Source organism: Marmota monax, unplaced genomic scaffold (genome assembly GCF_021218885.2).
Source record: "Marmota monax isolate L192 unplaced genomic scaffold, Marmota_monax_Labrador192_F-V1.1 WCK01_AAM20220418_F8-fsc00016, whole genome shotgun sequence".
Lineage (NCBI taxonomy): Eukaryota > Metazoa > Chordata > Mammalia > Rodentia > Sciuridae > Marmota > Marmota monax.
In genome coordinates this window covers 10629230-10638571 of record NW_026695209.1, presented here as the reverse complement: position 1 = coordinate 10638571, position 9342 = coordinate 10629230, and positions in this window count along the sequence as shown.

The following is a 9342-nucleotide window of genomic DNA, read 5'->3' as shown; positions in this document are numbered from 1 at the left end:
CAACTTGGAAAATACAAAAATAAGGACAAACAGAAAAGTAAAATCATCCATATTTCTTCATTTGTAATTAAACCTGTTTACATTATGATTTAAGACCTACACTATTTTTTATCAGCACCTATAAATGTATATTATTTATTTCAAAAACTGGGTTCTAAAAACATTCAGTTTTATATTTTGATGTCTTCACTTAACCTTTGCAATTCTTCACATTATTCAATATTCTTTTTGGATATTCTAGTGGTTGAGGAAGAATATATCATATAAAACTATTTTGTTTAACCAAACTTCATTTTATATTATGTTTGTGTAAGGTGTGGTGACACATGCCTATCCCAGCAATTCAGGAGGTTGACACAGGAGGATTGCAAGTTGGAGGCCATGCTCAACAACTAAGGAAAGCCATAAGCAACTTAGAGAGATCATATCTCAAAATAAAAAGTACTGGTGATGTGACTAAGCGCCCCTGGGGTACAATCCCCAGTACCCCCACAAAAAATAATTAATTAATTAAAAATGAATATATAAATAATTTCTGACAAAACGAAAAGTTGAGTCTTTGAAAAAATAAATAAAATAGATAAACCCCTGGCCATGATAATGAAGAGAAAACTCCAATTATTAAAACACAAGACGAAGAAGGAACTATCACAATGGACATATGTGAAATACAGAAGATAATTAGAAAATATTTTGAAAATTTATACTCCAATAAAATAGAAAATATCAAAGACATTGACAAATTTTTAGAGACATATGACCTACCCAAACTGAATGAGGAGGTCATACACGATTTAAACAGATCAATTTCAAGTAATGAAATAGAAAACACCAGCAAAAGCCTACCGACCAAGAAAAGCCCAGGACAGATGGATTCTACAAGACTTTCAAAGAAGAATTAACACCAATACTCCTGAAAGTATTCCATGAAATAGAAAAGGAGGGAACCCTTCCAAACTCATCCTATGAGACTAATATCACCCTGATACCAAAACCAGACAAAGACACATCAAGGAAAGAAAACTTCAGACCAATATTCCTGATGAACATAGATGCAAAAAATTCTCAATAAAATTCTGGCAAATTTCATACAAAACATGTTTAAAAGATAGTGCACCACGTTCAAGAGGGGTTCATCCCAGAGATGCAGGGTTGGTTCAACATATGGAAATGAATAAATGTAATTCATCATATTAATAGACTTAAAAACAAGAATCATATGATCATTCAATAGATGCAAAAGAGAATTTGACAAAATACAGCACACCTTCATGTTCAAAGCACTAGAAAATCTAGGGATCTTAGGAACATACCTCAACATTGTAAAAGCTATATATGCCAAACCCAAGGCCAGCATTATTCTAAATGGAGAAAAATTGAAAGCATTCCCTCTGCAAACTAGAACAAGACAAGAATGTCCTCTTTCACCACTTCTATTCAACATCATCTTGAAACTCTAGCCAGAGCAATTAGAAGAAAGAAATTAAAGGAATACAAAGGGTAAAGAAGAACTCAAATTATCACTATTTGCTGATGATATGATTCTATATCTGGAAAATCCAAAAATTCCACCAGAAAGCTTCTAGAACTAATAATGAATTCAGCAAAGTATCAGGATATAAAATCAACATCCATAAGTCAAATGCATCCCTATACATCAGCAACAAATCCACTGAAAGAGAAATTAGGAAAACTACCCCCTTCACAATAGCCTAAAAAAAAAAATCTGGGAATCAATCTAACAAAAGAAGTGAAAGAACTCTACAATGAAAACCACAAAACACTAAAGAAAGAAATTGAAGAAAACCTTAGAAGATAGAAAGATCTCCCATGCTCCTGGATAGGCAGAATTAATATTGTCAAAATGGCCATACTACCAAAAATATTATACAGATTTAATGCAATTACTATTAAATTTCCAATGATATTCTTCATAAATAGAAAAAGAAATCCTAAAAAAAAATTGGAAAAATAAGAGATAGCCAAAGCAATCCTTAGCAAGAAAAGTGAAGCAGGAAACATCACAATACCAGACCTTAAACTATACTAAAGAGCTACAGTAACAAAACTTGTAAACCAATGGTACAGAATAGAGAACACAGAGACAAACCCACATAAATATGGTAATGTCATACTAGACAAAGGTGCCAAAAACACTGAAGAAAAGATAGCCTATTCAACAAATAGTGCTGCAAAACTGGAAATCCATATGTAGCAAAATGAAATTAAATCTCTATCTTTCACCCTGCACAAAAATCAACTCAAAGTGAATCAAAGACTTAGGCACTAGAACAAAGACCCTGTGCCTGCCTAATAGAAGGAAAAGTAGGCCCAAATCTTCACCATGTAGACCTAGAATCTGATTTCCTTAAATAGATTCCTAAAGCGCAAGAAGTAAAATCAAGGATCAATAAATGGAATGGATTCAAATTAAAAAGCTTCCTCTTAGCAAAGGAAACAATCAATAATGTGAGGAGAGAGTCTAGAGATTGGGAGAAAATCTTTACCACATGCACCTCCAATAAAGCATTAATCTCTAGAACATATAAAGAACTCAAAAAACTTAACACCAAAATAAATAAATAAATAAATAAACCCAATCAATAATTGGGCTAAGGAACTGACCAAACACTTCACAGAAGAAGAAATACAGTTGATCAACAAATATATGAAAAAGAGTTCAACATCTCTAGCAATTAGAGAAATGCAAATCAAAACTGCACAAAGATTTCATCTCACTCCTGTCAGAGTGGCAATCATCAAGAATACAGGCAGCAGGGCTGGGATGTGGCTCAAGTGGTAGCGCGCTCGCCTGGCATGTGTGCGGCCTGGGTTCGATCCTTAGCACCACATACAAACAAAGATGTTGTGTCCGCCAAAAGCTAAAAAAAAAAAAATAAATATTAAAAAAATTCTCTCTCTCTCTCTCTCTCTTTAAAAAAAATGAATACAGGCAACAATAAATGTTGGTGAGGATGTGGGGGAAAAAGGTACCCTCATACATTTCTGGTGGGACTGAAAATTGGTGCAACCACTATGGAAATAAGTATGGAGATTCATCAGAAAACTTGTAATGGAACCACCAGTTGACTCAGCTATTCCACTCCTTGGATTTATACTCAAAGGACTTAAAATCAGCATATTACAGTAATGCAGCCACGCCGATATTTATAGCAGCTCAATTCACAATAGCTAAACTATGGAACCAACATAAATGTCCTTCAATAGATGAATGGATAAAGCAAATGTGGTATATACATTCAATGGAATATTTCTCAGCTTTAAAGAAAACTGAAATTATGGCATTTGCCAGTAAATGGATGTTGTTGAAATAAGCCAATCCCAAAAAACCCAAAGGCTGAATGTTTTCTCTAATATTCGGATGCTGATTCACAATAAGGCAGGGGACACTAGGGAAGAATAGAGTTACCTTAGATTAGGTAGAGGTAAGTGAAGAGAGGAAAGGAGAGGGAATGTGGGGATAGGAAGGATAGTAGAATGAAACAGACATTATTACTGTATGTATATATGTGACTATATGACCAATGGGATTCTACAACAGGTACACTCAGAAAAATGAGAAATTATATACATCTATGTATGATATATCAAAGTGCATAAGTACATTCTACTGTCATGTATAACTAATTAAAACAAATTAAAAAACATTTTTTTAAAAAAAGCACTGGCGATATGGCTAAGCACCCTGGTATAATCCTCAGTACCAAAAAAATAAAAAATAAAAATATAAATAATTTCTGGTTTACTATTGTTTATTCAAGCAAATTTCTAAAAGTAGAAATTTGGGCTAAAATATGTCTATATATGTTGCAGTTTCATGATACCTATTGCAAATTACTTGTACTCACCCCATGCTCCTTCTCACTTTCCACCCCACATTGATATTAAATAACTAGTTAATACCCCTACGAAAAAAGGCATACAAAAGCCTGATCCCAGCATCTTCTGTCATGGAGCATTATATGTTTTCAGTATTGTTAATTTTTGTAATTACTAGAGAAGGTTTTCTTTTTTATATCTGATCTCTTAGGTTGCTTTACCTATTTTTAACTTGGGTGTTCAACTTTCTTTATTATTTTTTTCCTTGAAAAAAGTAAATCTTAAAGAATTATACTTTGTCATGTATGACAAATATTTTCCTAGTATGTCATTTCCCCCTGTATTTTATTTGACATTTTTTTGATACACAGATGTTTTAAATTGTTTATGTAGCAAAATTTATCAATCATTTTCTTTATTTTTTTTTCCTTTGGTTTTATGAAGTTACTTAGGAAAGTTCACTTGGTGAAAATTATCTACCACACTTGTGATTTGTACTCTTTTCCATATGTTTGCTTTATTTTAATAAAATTATAGAAAATAGTAAAGTCTTTTCTGGTTTATATGCATTCTTTCTATATTATTATTATTTTTTTCAGTGCTAGGAAATGAGCCCAGGGCCTTACACAAATTCTCTACCATCAAGTTACATTCTTTTTTTTAATATTTTTTAGTTATAGTTGGACACAATAGCTTTATTTTTTATTTTATGTGGTGCTGAGGATCGAACCCAGTGCCTCACACATGCTAGGTGAGCTCTCCACCTCTGAGCCACAACCCCAGTCCCAACTTGCATTCTTCAGGCCTCTTCTGATTACTTATTATTTTTTTAAATTGTTTAATACATTTGTTCATGTTGTTATAAATTGAGCCAACCAAATATATTTTTCCAAATTTGCCAAATAATTTTAGCAAAATCATTTGTCTCTGAATAATGGATATAGTAGCTGACCTCCTCCCTAACCTCAGCACTGACATTTCTAAATGAATAAGAGAGATTGATGTCTTGGCTCTTCTCTGTGTCCAAGGTTCTATGACTTAGTAACACAGATGTTAGAGAATAACCCATGGTGATTTAAAGCCATAAATAAGACACTGAACTAAATACACCCATCAGGCACTTCATCTAACAATTCTGAAAAGTCTTGAATAACAATGGTTGAGATCCTAAAAATGAAAAACTAAAAAGGAAAAGTAAGTGTTTCTTCCAGATGGCTTAGATAAATAGTCCAGAAAAGAAATGATCAGAAGCAGCCAGTATAGCCACATTAACAACACAGCAGCTCTTTATTTTATGGGTGAGCTGACAACATGATGCCACCTTCTCCTGCCATAGGTAATGGTATAGTCATTTGGTCCAACAATTCCTGCACATCTCTATATCCTTCCATCAGTTCTTGATATTGATCTTGGAAACACTGTAGATTCTGGAAATTATACTGACATCACCATGTCACATGATTTGTCCCTGACCTAATTTATACTTAACATCTATAGAGTATCCATCACATATTTGTTGGAAAAATATTTTTATATTTATATTTTTATATTTATATTTTGCATAGATAATGCATGCTGTTACGGTTTGGATCTAGAATATTCCCCCACAGCACCATGTGGTATAGGATTGGTCCCCAGCTTGACATTATTGGGAGTTAGGCATGGTTGGAGGTTTTTAGGCCATGGGAGAGTGTCCTCTAAGAGAACAGGAACCTCAGCCCATTCCTCTACCCTTCTCTTTTATTACGTAGCCATGAGGAGAGCAGTTTTGCCCTGCCTAGGCTTCCACCATGATGTCCTGCCTAGACACAGGAAAGCAGTGGGGCCAGTCAATCAAGGACTGCAGCCTCTAAAACTGTAAACCAAAAGAAGAAACCTTTTCCCTTTAGAAATTTATTAACTCAGGTATTTGTTATGGTGATGGAAAACTGACTTAACACACAGAAGAATACAAAACATAGTACAAAATTCAAAAGATATAAAAAGATGTATAGTGAAAATTGAGTTTTCTTCTCCCAGCCACCAAACTCCCTTTCTTTGAAGCAACCACTGTCATCAGCCTTTATCTGTATCTTTCCAGAAATAATCATATGCATTTAAGCATATACACATAGACATATTTAACACAAATCATGATATGTGATGGACATGTTTTTATATGTTGCTTTGTTTTCAACTCATGAAATACCTTGATATTGTTATTTCACAAAGAGAAAAATATTTATATTTCATTAAGCGCTTCCTCAATGAAAGAAAATTTTACCTTTTCACCCAGGTAGTATGTGAACTTAGTTAAGACTATTTCTGTCTTCCCTTGAGAATGCTGAAATTTATAAATATGATTTTTAACTGAACTTCTAAAAATAAGGGAGAGAAAATGAATCCAGAAATTCTCTATCCTCCTGGATTGGAATATACTCTATAATTCAAAAATTCTTCCAGAATGCCCTAGGTTTCAGATAGATTCCAGCAAAGTCCTTTCAAGATCAGCAAGTTGCTAAAAGAGAAAAGGCCTCTCTCTGAGATTGTGAGTGTTAAGTCCCCATATAGAAAATACCTACCCGAAGTAAAGCTGAACTGAGGAGAATAGCCTACAGAGCTGAGACATGAGGTGACTGTTTTAATTCCTGGATCCAGCTATGCCTGAAACTGGCTCAGGATGAAGGTAAGTGAATCATTTACCTCAGGAGCAAAATTCAAGGGGATAAAACAAAATTCAGTAATCAAGAAAATAATATTTCTTAAAATAAAAAATACATGCAGAAAAACCATGATAAAAATATCAAATTTTAAAATAAATCAAGGTCCCACTCTGCACTCACAGATCTCACTTCAGTTGCCTTTGTCTAACCCAGCTCCAAGACATCCCAGTTATTACAGGAGTAGATAAATTCTACACATTCTTTTTTTTTTCACTCATGTTAACTTTCCTTAAGTCTCTCTCATTTGCATTTGAAAGAGTCCTACCTAATGTCTCACTTCGCAGTTACTCTAGGCATTCCATTATTTAATGCATGTGTAGTAAGTGCTGGGTGCACATGTGCGTTGTTTTTGGTTGCTGTTCTTCACTGAGACTTTGCTTTCTCTAGGCTACCTTCTGGAAACACTTGAAACTCCTACAAAAACTAATGTAAATATCTTCAAAATTGTAAAAACTGCCCTGTTTTCACAGGTGCCGTGGGATGATTCCAGAACTGAATTCACCGCAGCCTGGACACCCAGGTTAAGCTTCCCGCCCTGGACGGCTCTGAGCCAAGGATCAATTGTGGTGGGAAGACAAAGGCAGACCCATTCCTAACCTGACGACCTTGGTTGACCCCTCCTGGGCCACGCCAAGACATTCTCAGCACTGCACTGTAGGCTAAGATGCCGCTTTCTTCCTCCCTCACTCCTTCCCAGGCTCAAACCAGATGTGTGACCTCAAGTGCTTTCAGCCTCCCCTGATCCCTCTCCATTTTTCCTCACCGGCATTTTCTGCAAGAAATTTCTCATACTTTGAATACTATCTTGACATCAATGACTTTTTTTTTTTTAGTTTTCACTACTTTTCAATTTAAATGTTATTTATTTTTGACTTTTAATTCATTTTTAACTAGTACCTGAAAACATAAAAATTCTACATATCAATGGGTAGCATGATGTTTTGATATGTGTGCATTATATAATGTTTAAACATTATATTCTTAAGTCTTAGTCATTTCTTCATGGTGAAAACTTTCAAAATCCTTCTTTCTAGCTTTTTGAAACATGCAGTACATTATTTTTATCTATAGTCACTCTACTGTGCAACAGCATGCTGTAAGTTTTTACTATTATCTAACTATGAGTTTGCACCTGTTGGTCAACTTTTCCCTACCCTCTCCACCACAGCCTCAGTAACCACCATTCTATTCAATTCTGAGATCAACTTTTTTTAGATGCCACCTGTGAGTGAGATCATGGGGTACTTGTCTTTCCATATCTGCCTTATGGCATTTATCATAATGATCTTCATTTCCATCCTTCTTGTCACAAATGACAGAACTTCAGTCTTTTTATGGCTGAATAGCATTCCATTGTGTGTGTATGTGTGTGTGTGTGTGTGTGTGTGTGTGTGTATATATATATATATATATATATCACATTTTCTTTATCGGTTCGTCAGTTGATGGACACTTAGGTTGTTTTCATGACACCAACTTCTTGAAGGACCTGAACCTGAACTAACACATGTCTATAATCTGTCTTGTCATTACTGTGTGCACATTTCTCCCTAAGTGACTAAGGCCAAGCAGAGATATCAAACTTGTTAAACATACACATACAAACACACACACACCCATACTCCAAACCAAAGGCCGAAACTGGCTGGTCATCAGGAAGATTTTAGGGACTGAGTGGCAATACTTAAAGGAAGTCAGGATGGTTAAAATAGATGACAAAGAACCACAAAGCACTGGCAGTTCATCAAAATGCTGAATCATGGACAATTATTCCTCCTTCTTCTTTGTGGGGGTTTGTGGCCACAATTTATTTAAACTAATCAAGAAGTAGTATTTTACACAACTGAGTATTTTATTTAATTTTCTGAAACACGCATATTTCTGGTACTCAAGAACTGGAACTTCTGGTGCACAAGTCATAGATCCTTTCTCCCATTCCTCAACTCTGGTGACTCAGTGGTGGCCTCATGCAGGCCAAATGCTTTGCCATCACTATTTTTCTCTGGAGCAACAGGTCCACTCAAAAAAAAAAAGGCACAAAATTCCCATGTCCTTATGGTGTCTACCCTGACTAGCTCCCAGTTAAGAGAAAGGCTCTCTCTAGGCAGTGAACCTGACTGCTGCCAGTCTAGCCTGCGGTGTATACCAGAAGCCAGGATCTTCACACACACAGACCTCACCAGAGGGTCACCAGACATTCTTCAAGGTGTAACCCAGCCACAGGAATGTACAGTGAAGCCTCACCCACCACAATGGAAAAAATGTTCATATCACAACATGCAAGAAAGAAACTAAAACCAACCAACCAAAAAACCTCCTTTGTCACCTGGAGTAAGCATCATGGATGTTCTTACTGGTTTTATCATGTTGCCTTTCTTCCATGGTCATGAAGGCACAGTAGCAATTGTGAATACTGTTTTAGTAATGGTTCATTTTCTTAGGTACAGGGACTATCACTCCCGCAGCCTTTCATGTCACCATGCTAGAAACTGGTAGCAGTTACTGCTTCTGAAGGAATTCTAGATGACTAGCAGTCAGGCATAAGGAAAAAAATTACTTGTATATCCTTTTGTGCCTACTGAAGTTGGAGTCATAACTGCAATACCTACTTAAACAAAATGCAAAATAAAATAGACTATTGTGCTGTTCCTCCAGGACTGTTGGATGGCCACATCAGTATCAAATTAGGGTCTACCGTTCTCCTAATTTGGAAAGATATTATTTTTTAGTCTCTAGGTATCTCTCCGGCACAATACCTTTACAATGACATTCTGATGGTTTTGCATGCCCTATTAACACC